This window comes from Aotus nancymaae, unplaced genomic scaffold (genome assembly GCF_030222135.1).
Source record: "Aotus nancymaae isolate 86718 unplaced genomic scaffold, 86718_ANA_hifiasm-v0.15.2.pri h1tg000021l, whole genome shotgun sequence".
In the NCBI taxonomy this organism is placed as follows: Eukaryota; Metazoa; Chordata; class Mammalia; order Primates; family Aotidae; genus Aotus; species Aotus nancymaae.
The window spans coordinates 7,057,160-7,074,069 of record NW_026988433.1 but is presented as its reverse complement, the minus strand read 5'-3'; the positions used below and the strand labels follow the sequence as shown (position 1 = coordinate 7,074,069).

General features: G+C 39.2%; 1 long non-coding RNA gene across 3 annotated transcripts in view; it reads left to right on the top strand.

Moving 5' to 3' along the window:
- Positions 1-10,211: 10,211 nt before the first annotated feature.
- The window catches only part of LOC105728104 (uncharacterized), a 72,049-nt gene continuing 65,350 nt past the window's right edge, over positions 10,212-16,910 (top strand). Inside the window, exons 1-4 of one of the 3 annotated variants that reach the window (XR_010343766.1) lie at positions 10,212-10,344; positions 10,747-10,756; positions 11,985-12,112; positions 15,459-15,582. This is a non-coding gene — a long non-coding RNA (uncharacterized LOC105728104). Of the gene's footprint in view, positions 10,345-10,746; positions 10,757-11,701; positions 11,838-11,984; positions 12,113-15,458; positions 15,583-16,910 lie in introns of those variants that run through there. The other 2 variants (XR_010343765.1, XR_010343764.1) reach the window with 2 other exon arrangements.

Genomic DNA, 16,910 nt, shown 5'->3' with positions numbered 1-16,910 from the left:
AAGATAGCAGTACCTTTATGATTGCATACAGGATTATACTCCAGGGTTCCTTCTGCGCTGATAGCTCACTTCCTTGGAAACAACTGTTGTCTCTGAATATGCCCCTATCTACTCTGCCTGATAAAATGTTGCTTGTGCATGGCTAGGGCTAAGGCATGTTGTGAGCACGTGTTAATGAAATACAAAATTTTCAAAATACGTTGAGGCTCCTGTTTCTTAACTGATACATTAACATTTGTAAAGGAACAAAGAATTAAACGGAGCAACTGTTATCTGTCCAAAAGGCATTTGTGATCTGACATAGTGGGTGAGTGTCCTGGAGCTGGGACGCAAATTAGCAGTCCTTAAAGTAGCATTTTCCAAGTGTCAGGAATGTGGGGAACGTTGGTGCAATGGGAATGCCTGGACTAGACGTGGCATTAAATACCTTGTGTAATATAGCGAGTGATAGATCGGCTTTGTAAATGTACTGTTTCTGATGGATCTTTATTTGAATGTTGCTTCTGTTTCTTATTGCAAACATGATGGATACCTTTTACTTATATTAAGTGATGCCACCTCCCTTTTTATGGTAGAGTTGTAAATGTCACTCTCTAAATAAGTATATTTAAGTTTTCTTTTGTGATTGTATTCAAATCCAAGTTTTAAGTAAACAATAACATACGGATATCAGACAGGCATCAATCGGTAGGAGATGCATATTTAAAAAATTATTGCAAAGAATTGGGTTTTGTAACTGTGGGGGCAGCTAAGCAAATCTGAAATCCTCAGGGCAGGGTCTCAGGAAGTGCAGGCTGAAACTCTTAGGTGGGAGAAGCTCCTGTTCACGAGTGGAATTTATTTGCTCAGGGGAGCCTTATCCCTGCTCTTAAGATCTTTCAGCTGATTGGATCAGACTCACCTAGATTATGTATAATAATCACCCTTAATTAAAGTCAACTGATATTTGGATTGTAGTCACATCTACGAAGTACCTTTATAGCAACTCCTAGATTAGCATTTGTTTGCATGACTGGGGAAGATAACTTTACCAACTGTATGCACCCAAAATATCATCACACCCTGTGATGCAAAAATATGCCCAAATATCTTAACACTGTTTGTGAATGACAGATTTAAAAACAGTGACTTAGCCTAGTTAAGAGAGGTGAAGAAGAAAAAATATATTGTCCAAGGTTACCTAGAAAGTAAGTGGTTATTTGACATATCCAAAAATAGAATGAAATCCTCATGATTCCTGGTCATTTATTATTTTTATTTTTTTATTTTTTGAGACGGAGTTTTGCTCTTGTTACCCAGGCTGGAGTGCAATGGCGTGATCTCGGCTCACTGCAACCTACACCTCCTGGGTTCAGGCAATTCTCCTGCCTCAGCCTCCTGAGTAGCTGGGATTACAGGCACGTGCCACCATGCTCAGCTAATTTTTTTGTATTTTTAGTAGAGACGGGGTTTCACCACGTTGACTAGGATGGTCTTGATCTCTTGACCTCATGATCCACCCGCTTCGGCCTCCCAAAGTGCTGGGATTACAGGCGTGAGCCACCACGCCCAACCGGTCATATTTTAATACTTGGTGTGTTGTTAATTCCAGCATTAAGGAGACAGGCTGGACAAAAGGTCAATGTTACCAGCCAAAAGTGGAAGACTCTACCAATGGGTTATTGAAGAGACAACATCTCCTTCAATGTGCTTTTCCAAGATGAACACAATCTCAGTTAGTTTGCACTGCATTAAAAATTCTTTCAATAGATGCAGAAAAGGCCTTCAATAAAATTCAACACCACTCCATGCTAAAAACTCTCAATAAATTAGGTATCGATGGAATGTATCTCAAAATAATAGGGAGCAATTTATGACCAACCCACAGCCATTATATACTGAATGGGCAAAAGCTGGAAGCATTCCCTTTGAAAAATGGCACAAGACAAGGATGCCCTGTCTCACCATTCATAGTATTGGAAGTTCTGGCCAGGGCAATTAGGCAAGAGAAAGAAATAAAGAGCATTCAAATAGGGAGAGAGGAAGTCAAATTGTCTCTGTTTTCAGATGACATGATTGTATATTTAGAAAAACTCATCCTCTCCATCCATAATCTCTTTAAACTGTTACACAATTTCAGCAAAGTGTCAGGATACAAAATCAGTGTGCAAAAATCACAAGCATTTCTATACACCAATAATGGACAAACAGAGCCAACTCATGAGTGAACTCCCATTCACAATTGCTACAAAGATAATAAAATACCTAGGAATATAACTAACAAGGGATGTGAAGGACCTTTTCCAGGAGAACTACAAACCACTGCTCAAGGAAATAAGAGAGAACACAAACAAATGGAAAAATATTCCATGCTCACGGATAGGAAGAATCAATTATGAAAATGGCCATACTGCTCAAAGTAATTTATAGATTCAGTGCTATCCCCATCAAGCTACCATTGACTCTCTTCACAGAATTAGAAAAAAAACACTTTAAATATTATATGGAACCAAAAAAGCCTGTATAGTCAAGACAATCCTAAGAAAAAAGAGCAAAACTGGAGGCATCACCCTACCTGACTTCAAACTATACTACAAGGCTCCAGTAACCAAAACAGATATATAGACCAATGGAAAAGAACAGAGGCCTCAGAAATAATGCCACATGTCTACAACCATCTGATCTTTGACAAACTTGACAAAAACAAGCAATGGGGAAAGGATTCCCTATTTAATAAATGGTGTTGGGAAAATAGGTTAGCCATATGCAGAAAACTGAAACTAGGTCTCTTCCTTACACCTTATACAAAAATTAACCCAAGGTGGGTTAAACACTTACGTGTAAGACCGAAAACCATAAAACCTCTAGAAGAAAACCTAAGCAATACCATTCAGGACATAGCCATGGGCAAAGAATTCATGACTAAAATGCCAAAAGCAATGGAAACAAAAGCTAAAATTGACAAATGGGATCTAATTAAACTAAAGAGCTTCTGCACAGCATAAGAAACTATCATCAGAGTGAACAGGCAAGCCATAGAATGGGAGAAAATTTTTGCAATCTATCCATCTGACAAAGGGCTAATAATATGCAGAATCTACAAAAACCTTAAACAAATTTACAGGAAAAACACAAACAACCCATCAAAAAGTGGGCAAAGGATATCAACAGACACTTCTCATAAGAAGACATTTATGTGGCCAACAAACATCACTGATAATTAGAGAAATGCAAATCAAAACCACAGTGAGATACCATCTCATGCTATTTAGAATGGCGATCATTAAAAAGTCAGGAAGCAACAGATGCTGGAGAGGATGTGGAGAAATAGGAATGCATTTACACTGTTGGTTGGAGTATAAATTAGTTAAACCATTGTGGAAGACAGTGTGGCGATTCCTCAAGGATCTAGAAATAGAAATACCATTTGACCCAACAATCCCATTACTGGGTGTATACCCAAAGGATTATAAATCATTCTACTATAAAGACAATGCACACATATATTTATTGTAGCACTATTCACAATAGCAAAGACTTGGAACCAACCCAAATGCGCATCAATGACTGACTGGATAAAGAAAATGTGTCACATATACACCATAGAGTACTGTGCAGCCATAAAAAAGGATGAGTTCATGTCATTTGCAGGGAAATGGATGAAGCTGTAAACCATCATTCTCAGCAAACTAACACAGGAACAGAAAACCAAACATCACATGTCCTCACTCATAAGTGGGAGTTGAACAATGAGAACACATGGATGCAGGGAGGGAAACATTACACACTGGGGTCTGTTGTGGGGTGGAGGGCTAGGAGAGGGAGAGCATTAGGAGAAGTATCTAATGTAGATGATGGACTGATGGGGTGCAGCAAACCATTGTGGCACATGTATAACTATGTAACAAACCTGCATTCTGCACATGTACCCCAGAACTTAAAGTATAATAATAAAAAAAGTTCTTGCCTATGAGAAATCTTGCCTCATTTCCCAAGAGCACTAAAGAGACCTAGAACATCCCTAAGGCTAGTTCTAAATCATATTACTGGGAAGATGAGGCAGATCTTAGAACTCAGGGCAGCTCTGGGAAGTTGGAAGGCAGCCAAGAACCCTGGTCTACCCATGGAAGAGAGTTCATGGAACACAATCTACACCTCCCAATATTAACCAGCTGTGTCAAGCTGCAGAAAAAGAACAATTAATAACACTATTAACATAGTCTCTCCCAAGTCTTATGTAAAAAACACTTTTTAGCATGAGATTGTGCAAAGGTGACAAATTCATGATCAACAGCCTGAATCACTCTACAGCTTTATTTGTTTTGTTCTATGCTATTTTTCTTTTTTAACTTTAGTTACTTCAGTGGTTGTAAGGTAAATGGATGTACTTTGGTCAAGAATAGGCCAAGGTGGACATTCAGACCAGCATGACTCAGTGAGTTTGGAGTGCAGGTGCTCAGCTCCACTTGTTATATAACCTGTTTGTTTAAGCTTACACTTGGCTCGAAACCACTATTTGTAAAAGGTTTAACTGCCCTGCTAATACTGTACATATGGCACATGCCCAGAGGGAAAGAGTGAAGCTGCTGACTCTGTAAGGAGAGCTGGCAGATGGATAGCGGGGAGCCAAAACCAGCAAGTGCTCCAGGGAGTGCAGCTGTAAGCACGGGAGCAGCAGGAGCCGCAGAGCTGGCTGCTAAGAGGGGCTGCAGCCGGAACAGGCAGCCGAGATAAAGGTGGACAGTGTGGGAGAGCTGCTGAATAAAGCCTGCCGCATTTCACCTGCCTATGCCACCCGAAGTGTTCTTTCAGCTATCTGCTACCCATCTACCCACTCCCCTCAGACCTCAGCATAGGCTAGAAGTCTGAGAAATCTGACACTTGGTGTGACAGTGGCTAAGATTACAAAATTGGAAACTCACAAAATATGAATTTTTAGAGTCTCTTGGACTTGGAAGATCTATTCCCACAAGAGAGCCACAAACTGGGGCTACGTGGATCAGTGCTCTTAGATGTTTGGCAATCTATACCTGGAGCTCTTATTTAAATTTTTGATCTGGGATCTCTATGTATGTGAATAGGAGACCCCAGTAGAAGAAGAATGCATGCAATGACTTGTTACTCCCTCCTTCGATCCCTCAGATTTGTGAAGCTCTTGAAGGGCTCAGCTCTGGTAATGACTTGCCTCACCTGGTCAGGGCATCAGCAGGGCAATGAGCCAGCTTTCCTTGGGTGTGCTCCTCTTCCTCCCTTGTCTGTAATACCCTGGAAGGTCATTTCTTCTTTTAGAAAACTTCTGTCTTGAATTTTATCCCTTTACTTAATAACTGCCTTCCTTTTGTTCTACTTGGGTGAACCTAATACAATTTCTTAGAACACCTGTAAAATTAATTCATTTCTGTCACCTTGTATTTTGAGCCAAACCAAAAAACTGTACTAATCTTTAATTTGTAACAAACCAGTGGTACATGAATTTCACTAAATCATATGGGACTAAAGACAGACTTTGTTTTTATCCCAATATGTGTTTGGTGAAACCCACTTAATTTCATATTTGTGCAGTGAGTTGAATAAAACTAGCTATTCTGTGTGACACTGTGGGCATTAAATATATACCCACCTTTTTCAACCTGTGGCTTTTTCCTAAATCTTTTCTGAGAAAAATTTCTTCTGTCAAAAAGAAATATTTAGATCAGGTAATTTCTACCTGAAAAACAGATGGATTAAAACGTCTTTTATCTTGTTAAGCAATTGCACACAATTTACATACAGTAATAGTTCTGTCCACAAAACCAAGTGACAGCAGCGTAATGGGAATTATAATTATTACTATGAAATGTTAGGTATCTTATTGAGAAAAATTCACTTCCCTAAAGGTGATTTGTTTCATGAGCAAGTTGCCCGGTTTATAAAGAACGAATTTTGGACTACAGTAGTCGGAAGTTTCAGTATTTCAATCAATGTATTTTACTATTGCAACTCGGGATGAGGACGGTAGTGGAGGAGTGAATTTCCAGCCAATCCATTTGTTGGTGATGAGAAATAGATTTTGCCCCCACTCTTGTGTCCACTTTCCCTAGGGAATAATCTCCTGTGGTTTGTTCTCTAACTGGAAGCACAGGAGTGAGGCATAAATGTGAACAACACAGGAAGCAGGGTGTCTCTGAAGTCCACACAACACACTCAGGAGCCCACAGTGTTTGCTAAACGCCCTTTCTGACCAAAATGCAAACATTCAGTGACAGCCCTCATGTAACTCTATGATGAGCTGTCAGTCCATGTGCCCTGTGTTCAGGGTTGCCGGATAAAATATAGAACAAAGGATGCAATTTGGGATATACTTATCCTAAAAATATAGACTGGCCAGGTAAAAAACAGAATAGGCTGCAATATGGGACATAATTACACTAAAAATATTCATTGTTTATCTGAAATTCAAATTGAAATGTGCATTCCATATTTTCATCTACTCAATCCGACAGCCCTACCACAGTTAGCAGCACATCACCCCTCTGCCTCATTTTATTCTGGGAGGATTTGTTTTAATGAAAAAGGAAACAGCAAATCCCCATTCCACAAATGCTGAATGTCAAAAGGGCTTGGGTTTCTCTTTGTGTGAGAAAGAATAAAGTGGCTCCAGAAATATCCTACAACTTCTGAATCAGACATTTATGCACAAAGTACTGGCAGCCCTAAACATTTATGTTTGGAGAAATTTATAATTTAATTCTTATCATGCAATTGTTTATAGTTAAGAATATAGCTGAATATTACATTTTGGGTATATGTATGTATGTGTGTATATGTGTGTTGAATATGTGTATATATGTTTTTGAGTAGGTGTGTATTTTTCTATGTGTGTACTGAATATGTGTATATTTGTGTGTGTGCATGTGGAAATGTATAAGTGTGTATATGTATACATGTGTATCTGTATGTGTGTGCTTATGGACGTTTGTGTATATGTAAGTGCGTGATGTGTGTATATGTATGTCAATATACACATGTGCATATGATTTTGTGTAGTGTGTGTTGGTATGTGAGTGTGTATGTTTCTTCTGTATTTGTATGTGGATATTTGTGTGTGCAGAGTGTGTGTGTGTGTGTGTGTGTGTATGTGTTTAGCATAATGGTTATGAATGAGGGTTTAGAGCCAGTTGCCCTGGGGTAAAATATATTTTACCCTCACCATCTATATGACCTATAACAGCCACTTCACATTTTTGTGCTTGGGTTGTCTCATGGGTTGAAGAGAGCTAATAATAGAAGCAATTATGGGGTAATTGAAAATATTTAATAAGTTAATAGAGCTCATGTATGTTAGGCTTTTAGAATAGTACTAGTTACACAATAAATCCTCTGTACTTGTTGGTTATTATTATTGCTGCTGCTGTTATAATTGTCAGTATCAAGTTCAGGTGAATTTTTTCCTCCTGGAAATCAGTTAACCAGTCTGTGCTGGTTAACCAGTCAGTTAACCAGGTTCTTCAACTAAACCTTGGGGATAAGGTGTTAGGCCATTCTTGCATTGCTATAAAGAAATGCCTAAGAATGGGTAATTTATAAAGAAAAGAGGTTTAATTGGCTCACAGCTCTGCCCACTGGACAGGAAGCATGGTGCTGGCATCTGCTTAACTTCTGGAAGCAGACATTTCACATGACACAAGCAGGTGCAAGAGAGAGAAGGGGGCAGTGCCACCCCCTTGTAATTAACCAGATCTTGTGTGAATTGAACTCACTCATTATCAAGGGGATGGTGCTAAGCCATTCATGAGGGGTCCAACCCCATGACCCAAACATCTCCCCCTACGCCACCTCCAACACTGAGGATTACATTTCAACGTGAGATTTGGCAGCGACACAGATCCAGATTATATCAGTTGATAATAGTACTTACCTCTGAGAGCTTCTGGGGAGAGGAAATGAATTAATTCCCATAAAGTATTTGGGGAGACAATGGAAGATAATGGGTAAGAATGGGGACTTTGCAGCCAGCGGCCTAACTAAGTGTGACTCCCACCTTCACCAGCCGTTAGAGATGTGATCTTGGGTTGTAACCCTCTCAGTTCTCTGAGCCTCAAACCCCCTTATCTTTGAATTGGAGAAGTGAGAGCACCCCTATTTCATGGAGTCATGGTGGGAGTGAAATGTAAGGCACACAAATGGTGAGGGACGATGCACAGAAGTGCTTAGTTTTTGATGTGGATATTTGGATATTATTGAAGGGGCTTGATGTACTCTTTCTCACTGTCCCTTTCTTGGGTCATGGCCCTTCCTATTCCTTCTGCTAATCCACACAGTGTAAAAAGCAAACTGCAGTGTCTTATCTAAGATCTCCTGACTCCTCCTGTAGCATGTTTTCTGGGTCCTTGACAAGCATTAACCAGCTCATCTGCGGTCATGCGGGGACAGGAAACTGCTCTTCCGGGTAAAAGAAGCTTTGTCCATTCGGTGTGCTGTGTGTGACATGATTCATATTTAACATTCAAGTAAGAGGTTTATTGTTTGTGAAAGATCCCAATGGGGTGTTGCTCTGAAAACACGTTTCTAATCATGGTTTATTCAACTGCACCCTGGGCCAGGCAGCACATTATCTTCTTCAATGAAGAGTGACGGTTTTAGGGACAGAGATTGCCTGGGTTGAAATTCAGCTTTTCATTTGTAAGCTATGCTCTTCATGTGTATTTCTTCACCTTTTAATCATCTGTTTCCACAATGAATATCTTAAATAATTTTATACCCCTCAAACAATAATTGAATTTTAAATAGATTCATAAATATCATACGTCAGTGCCTAGGGTAGGATAAATGGTCACTGAAACAAAGCAACATTCCTTATAAAATGGCTAAGTATTAAGTGGACATACTGTGTTTAAACAGACTTTGTTTAATATATATATAAAGGAAGAGAACAAGAGACACTGGGGCCTGTCAGAGGGTGGAGAGTGGGTAGGAGGGGATCAGGAAAAGTAACTAATGGTTAGTAGGCTTAATACCTGGGTGATGAAATAATTTGTACAACAAAAGCCCATGACACACGTTTATGTATGTAACAACCCTACATATGTACTCCTGAATTTAAAATAAAAGTTTTTTTTTAAACCCAGTGTACCTGAAATCGGTTTCCCTTCACTCCCTTCTAGGAATGTCTAGACAGCAGAATTAACATGCCTCTTAATTGAGATGAAGGTGCATTTCAGGTATCTTGACTCCCAGGACAGGTTTCTTTCTCCTCCTCCGTCTAAATCCAAGACTCTTTACTATAATGCCATGATCATGTGTTGGGTTTTTCCAGGGTAAATATGATGATAAAGATCTTGCAATTTGTCAGGAAGAGCCCCAGAGCAGAGGCCATGATTGGAGATAGACCTGGGAACGAAGACCTAGGCCCAATGGAACTAACTTCTGGAGGTTAAGATGCAACGGCTCAGATCTCCAGATGATATCAAGAGCTACCAGACACAGAGCAGAGGCTGTGCTGGTCTCTGAGCTAAGTAATACACCTGCACCACTGGCTTTGGCAATTCAGCCTATGAAGGGCTCCACTTGGAGACTCTTAAATGAACAGCAGAACAGCACTCAGCTCAGAGAATTGAGACCCTGTGAGAGAGACAGGGCATAGAATCTAAGATCTGTAAACCTATGTGCAGAGAGACCTGCCCAACTATGAGATATCTGGTTTTTCAAAGAAGCCTCCCAGAGAAAATAGGTATTTACACTGGGCTGGGGCTCCCTTCCCTCCCATTCACATTATTCTTGGTATTCCCTGAATATTCAAAATAACTTTTCTGATATTGTGTATGGCAACAGGCAAGAACCTCAGTTGAGCTTCCCAGCCACTCAACTTTCACACCTCCAATGCTATTCTTAAAGCATTACTAAATGCTATAATAATTAGCATTTATCAACTGCCTAATAAATGCCACCTTTTGTAAATGTATCTTAATTGTTTTAGGTTAATTCTTACAAGATTTCTATGAATTAAAGAATAATGTCATACCCATTTAGCAGATGAGAAAATTGAGGCAGGGAGGTGTGGGGGGCAGCAGGGAAAACTCTGCTTTGTGTAGTCATTTGAAGACCCTGGTCTTTCTGCATTATAGCCCCATAACACACAGCTGCTATGGTCACCCTGGAATCTGGAATCTTGCAGAAGATTCTATGCCAGGCTCACATCATTTTCATTGTCCAGAATCCAATCACATGACCCCAACCTAACTGCAAGGGATGCTGGGCAATGTAGTCCAGTCGTACGGCTAGCAAGACAATGAAAGGGGTTTGGTGAAAACTTGCTCTAGGTCCCAGACTTGGCAAATGACAGAAGATTTAACCCACACAGTCTGGCTTCCAAGCCCACATCCGTAAGTTCTGATCGTTGAAAATTTCATATTAAACATAGCAGTTTTGCTAAGATATTTCCCCAATGACTCCTCTAGGATAGATAACTTAAGGTTGACTATCCCATGGTGTTCATACAGGGCACATTTACCTAAAATCTGCATCTTCCACTGTTGCGGACTCCCTCTTTTCTCAGTTTATATTTTCTTCTTATTCTGTATACTCATGGTTTTGTGGATACACCTCTAACATTGTCCTTTATCTCTCACCTATTTTGAAGACTCTCAGGTAATTTTATCGTTCCTTTCAGAGCACAGCATGAGTGCCTCATCTCAAAGATACCATAGGATGATAACCTACCAGGAGTCGGATGAAATGGAGAAAACACAGCTTATTTCTCCCTGAAAATGAGAGCCCTTCAGTGAGAAGCCTGTCCTCTGTCTTGGCGTGTCTTGTCTCATCTTGTGTTAGTGCAGCTGTTCTTCTCAGTGATGAACCTCTCAGAAACATCCCCTCTCTAGGAGGGATTCCTCATTATGAAACTATTAGGATTGTGTGGGGCACACGTGAAACTGTGCCGCCCAAAGTTAAATAAACTAGTAGCTAACAGAAATTATTGAGGTTGTAGGATGGCAGATAAGAAAAGAAACAACTTGCTGAAGCACTGAAACTCCACTTGTGAGATGAAAGAACTGACTGAAATCAGATGGAACCAATATGGATGACTGGAGTTTGCACAGGACGAGCTTACTGACATCACAGCCTGAATTTTCACTGCATTGTTCATACTAACTTCCCTGCATTTGCACATGCGTTAGCGTAAAAAGATGATTGTGCATGCCCAAGGACTTTCCAGACCTCCTCTTTCCTTCCACCAATTACCTGCTAATCTCAGAATCCACCCTGTGAACCTTTTCTAATAAAAACTAGCGCAGGTTTGAGCTTCACTCCTGCCTCCTTGTGAGTCAACTTGCAGTATAAAGCTTTCTTCTCAGAAACCCAGTGTCGTATTTCTGGCTTCCAGCACATTGGACAGTGAGCCCCTTTTGCTGGATAATTCACATGGGCACCTTTCTCTCTCCCTCCTATTTCTTGCTGCCTCTATTAGTCACAGACTGCTGACTGCTGTAACAACCCCCAAATGGCAGTGGTTTTCATCAATAAAGGTTTATTTACCTTTATTGATAAAAGAAATAACTTCTTTGCATTACAATCCCAAGTGTGGGGGGTGGTGGGGAAACCTCTGCTTTATGTAGTCATTTGAAGACCCTGGTCTTTCTGTATTATGGCCTCATAACACACAGCTGCTATGGTCACCCTGGAATCTGGAATCTTGCAGAAAGTTCTACTGCCAGGCTCACATCATTTTCATTGGCCAAAACACAGTCACATGACTCCAACCTAACTGCAAGGGATGCTGGGCAATATAGTCCAGTTGTGTGGCTAGGAGGAAAATGAATCCATTTGGTGAATCCATTGTACCTGCCATCATCCAGACTAAAGACCTGCTTTCTCATCCAGTAATTATTACACTCCCTTGTCTCAATTAAGGGTCTTCATCCATGGATGGTTCATTTTATGGGTAGATATGACTCTTTAGCATAAGGCCCAGTGGACTATGGCCTGTGAACCAACTCCAAGCAGCTGCCTGTTTTTGTCGTGTCCAGCTGTCAGGGATTGAGTGGGCAAGCACTGTGGGCTGCAGACACGAAGCTCCACCCTGAATCTCCCTCTACTCCCAGAAGCTCCATCCCAGCTGGCAGGCTTACAGCACTGCAGCCCAGCATTTGCAGCAGTGAATAACATGGAAATAGCAGATGAGGTGAGGAAACCAGGAGTTTTCTCTCTTGTACTTATATCTGCAGTTTTGCCTCTTCTTCCACAAAGTCTAAAATATACACTCTCTGGTCCATTACGGGAAAGTGTTTCTACACCTCTGTCCTGCAGAGACAATTTTCATCTTTGGAAATTGGAAACTGTTACCTTTATTTTGTTGACTAGTTTCCCGCCTTGAAGTTTGTCCTGGGGTAAAGTGTGGGAATGTCAGAGGCTTCTGCAGGAATCCCTAATCCACTTTTACTGACAAATAAAATGAATAGTTTCGGTCCTGTTTGGGCACTGTTGGTAACTGCCTGATTAAAACTGGATTTCTATTAATCCAGACTCTCTGGGCCAAAAAATAATCATATAATTGATGCACTTAATTTTAATTTCATCACACACACATACAGCCATATCATTGCCAGAATGAATACTATTCATTCAAAGCATCCAGGAGTAGAAAAGGAGAAACACCCACAACAAAATTTACATGGTTTTATTTAAATTTACGTGAAGATTAACTAGTTTCTCACATTTCTTAATGGTTGGAACAAAAAGAGAGAAGGGGCAAAAAATTAGTTGTTTCAGTTAATGTGTGAATAGTTGGTATTTCTATTTCAGAATGACGTGCACACATTTGGGGAATGGTGAGAAGTGGTAATATTTTAAAAATTGAGAAGGAAAACTTACCTTCATCCACACATTTGGAAATGCACACTCCACTTGCTATTCTCATAATTATCACCAATATGTAGTGTTTATCAGATCCCAGTAATGGGACAGGCAAAAGAAAGAAGTTGCTTTTAGAATAGTAGCTACCATGGAGTTTGGTATTTTACTGAGCCAGGTGAGTCTGAGGATATATATAAAATACTTTCCAACCTGAAACAGGAATGCTGAGTTGAAGGACCTTCTGCAAATCAGATCAGATAGAATCAACCCAAGTGTATGGTTGTTAGTTCATTTCCCTTCCTCTCTTCTTTCTGTCTTTGTTTTCTTTTCTTTTTTCTTTTAAAACAGTGTAACACACAGGTAGCCATGGGTTTGGTTGATCCTACTCCTTAGTTTAGACCCTATCACGATCGTTCCTGCCAGGCCCTTTCATTTTTTTCCCCTCTCTCCTCTACCATCACCCCTTCCTTGTGGAGGTACCCATGTGCTTGATGTATGCATGCCCTTGTGTGGTATCTTTGAATCTTTGCATAGTGTATAATTATGGTTTGTCTATACGTGTGTTTTAAATTCACAAATATCGCACTGTGACCTAGATCTACATTCCCCTTAGTATTATATTTTAAAGAGTCCTCTGTGCTTTGCTTGGTAGCTCTGGTTTATTGTTCCTATTGGTTTCCATGAATGAGCTTCTATTTCCTGCTCCTCTCTTTCCACCCACCTTCTCACAGTGGTCGGTGTCCCAGCAACTGTTCATTCCACTTTGTTCGTATAGTTGTCGCCTTCAAGGGTGGCTTCAGTGCATAGAGAAGACTATCTGTGACTCCTTGCCTTTTAAATTAGTAATCAAAATACTCAAGTCAATAAAATGCCAAACTTAAGATTTTCCATAAGTCATTATGTTCAGCTTACAAGTCTTAATATTGCTATTTGCAAATCTATTTGAAAAAATTGTTGAGAATTTTGAAAGCCTTAACTAAATTTCTTTAAATAGTTTAAACTGTATTTGTAAATTAAATATATCTACTATCTTGTTAAGCAATTAATATGCTATTTAATAGGCAAAATGATCTGAAGTATTTAAACAAGCCTAGAAATATAATAAATAAATGTTGTTTTTACATTCTATTATTGTTTCTGTATTTAGATAAATTTCTTACATTTTTCAACTTAAAGACAAAAGTCAAAACTTGATTTCTAAATTGCATTTTAACTGGAAAAGAAAGATGAATCTGTAACCTAATATGACAAATTGTCTTAACAATTACAAATGTTTTAAGTACAAAGAATTCCCCAATTACTCCTTACCTTAGCAAATAAATAAAATACACAGATTTGGTATAATTCATCATCTGCTTTGTTGATTCTAAACTTTCCTGAGCTTAAAGAAATAATAAGGAAATCATTTTACTATTTCCAGAAAATTGGAATTACTATCCCAGGCCAACTGAAATTTATTCTTCAAAAATGGTTGATGCTACCTCCTCAATGGGATTCAATGAGCTAGAGATTACAGATTTTCAACTGGGAGCAGCTCTGGAGCAGCAGATACACTGGATGATTTTCTCACCCCCTGGACTGCCTTGTTAGGCCTTTTCAAGTGTTTTATTTGTCCCTGTTTCAAAGCGCAATGACCTTCCAGGACAAGGCCCTGGATACCAGTCCTACATTGACCAGTTCTGACTGGAGTCAGACCTCCTGCTCAGTTGCTTCAGCCCTTGGTGAGACTGATGTATTAGCTACTGATTTTGTTCTGCACATTTTCCATGTTCTTTCTTCCTGGCAGGGCACTGATCTCCCAGAGACTGGGAAAAACACATTGGCATTCTGCACACTTCTTGTGTTTCTGTCTGGCTCTTTCGTTTTAGGAGCTAATGCCATCAAGTACACACACCTTCCAGTATTCCTGCCTCAATCCTCAATCAATTGAATTAGCTCTGCTGAGGTCACCCTAGCCCATGTTTACTGACAAATCAAATAAATATTTTCAATCCTGTTTGGGCACTGTTGATAATTGCCCGATTGAAACTGGACTTCTATTAATCCAGGCTCTTTGGGACAAAAAAATCCTACAGTTGATACAACTAATTCTAATTTCATTGCACACACATACAGCCATATCATTACCAGAATAAAAACTAGTCATTCTGTGCATTCAGGAGTAGAAAAGGAGAAACACTCACAACCAAATTTAGGTGGTTTTGTTTAAATATACATAAAGACTTACAAAAAAACTTTTAGATCTTTGAACATTCAGTACCAAATTCAGTTCCACATTCATTAAATTTTCTTAGAGAAATTAAATGACATTTTAAAATGGCTGTTCTTGTCTTATTACTTAATAAATCCTACATAACAGACAGAACACAAAATGCCAGTTATTATAAAATGTATTACTATAGTTCCATTTCAACATATTCTAAAACATTATACAATGACACCATTAATTTTGTCACACATACATACCGCCATGGGATTAACAGAATAAGTAAAATTTGCACACACAGTCTCAGAGAGAGACACACACAAATACCCCACGCTTATTTCAATAAAAATATCTTATTAAAGTCTCTCTTTTGGATCGTTTTTTCCTTTGAATATACTTCACTCACCACCTTTCATTAACCCAACTTGTTTGTTCATTTCAGCTACTGTCCCTAGGCTGATGACTGCCGCATCCTTCCCGAGGCCAACTTTCCTCTGAGATTCAGATGTGTGTTACCAACTAGAGAGCAGACTTGGAATTCAAAAATAAAGCTTTCGGTAAGTAGAGATATTTTGCTTCACATAGACAAATGATCACTTTGATAGAAATCTTTTGCTTACTCAAACCTTTGTATTGCTAGAAAAAGAGATTTTTGAAAACCCCAGTAAAGTCAAGAAGAAAGAAAAGAAGGAAGGAAGCAGAAGGAATTAAGGAAGGAAGGAAGTGTTCAGTAGGATGACCCACTAAAACATCATTTCAATGCTCTTTCCAATGAGAAAAGTTAACGCTGAAATTGTAATGTTTGGTTACACGGGAAGCCACAGATCCAAATTCAAACTGAATGATAAAGTGTTTTTTGGGCAAATTACTTAAACTCTCTAATCTTCAGCTTTCTTTTCTATAAAGTGATGATGCTAACATATGTGAAGTTATAAAACAAATATGAATAAACCTAACAAAACACCTGGCCCTTAGCATGAAGCACACCTTTTTTTAAGATAATTGGGGAATGAATTCATTGTTGACATACACCTGGGAAGTGGGTGTATGTCCCTCTTCAGAACCGGATGTTGCTCTGATGAGTTTAAAGCCTTAAAATGGCCGTTAAGAAAGATTGGCAATGAGATGTAATTAAACGTGAATGGCATTTTTGATAGTCCAAAGTGTAAAGGCTGTATTACTTATGATTAGCTCAAAATAGTACATTTAATCAGTGTACTTTAGCCCCTAAGATATTATAAATGCAAAAATATTTCTTCTATGTGTACTGACAAGGCTAAATATTAGAAAAATAGTTTTTAAAATCAGAGTTGACCCACACAATTAGTTTTCATCTTTTTCATGATCACATAAATAATAGTCTGGGTGCTACCAGGTGATTGAAATCAAAACTGGAACATCCGCACAATTAGACCCTTTGTTCTGCCTCCTACAAATCTAGGAAAAATAGTAAGAAGGGCTAATTTTTCCACTGAGTCGTGAAAATATGAAAATGCATTGTCTTTAAAGTTTCTACTGCTAAAGTTTGAATTTAGCAAAAGAGGGATTTAGATACATGAATGAGGATATGCAAGGAAATGTCCTTAAACACATTTCAGAAAGCATTAGTTTATGGAGTTTGTTTCAAGAACGCTGTACTGCCGAGTCCTCAGCCCCTTGCTGCAACTGCAGTCCTAGGCTGTGCTAGACACAGTCAGCGAGTCGAGATCCGTGGACATGTGATGTTCATGGAATAATAGAAGTGAATGTCAGATTTAAACTTCAGTCAATAGCCAGTATCAATCCTCATGGATATTTCTGAGAAGAGAAAGTTTCTACTTTCTCTATGAGGGTAGTAAAAGGTCACCTTTCCTGAATGAGAAAAAGTGAATTTCCAGTGAGGTCTTTGTTTTTC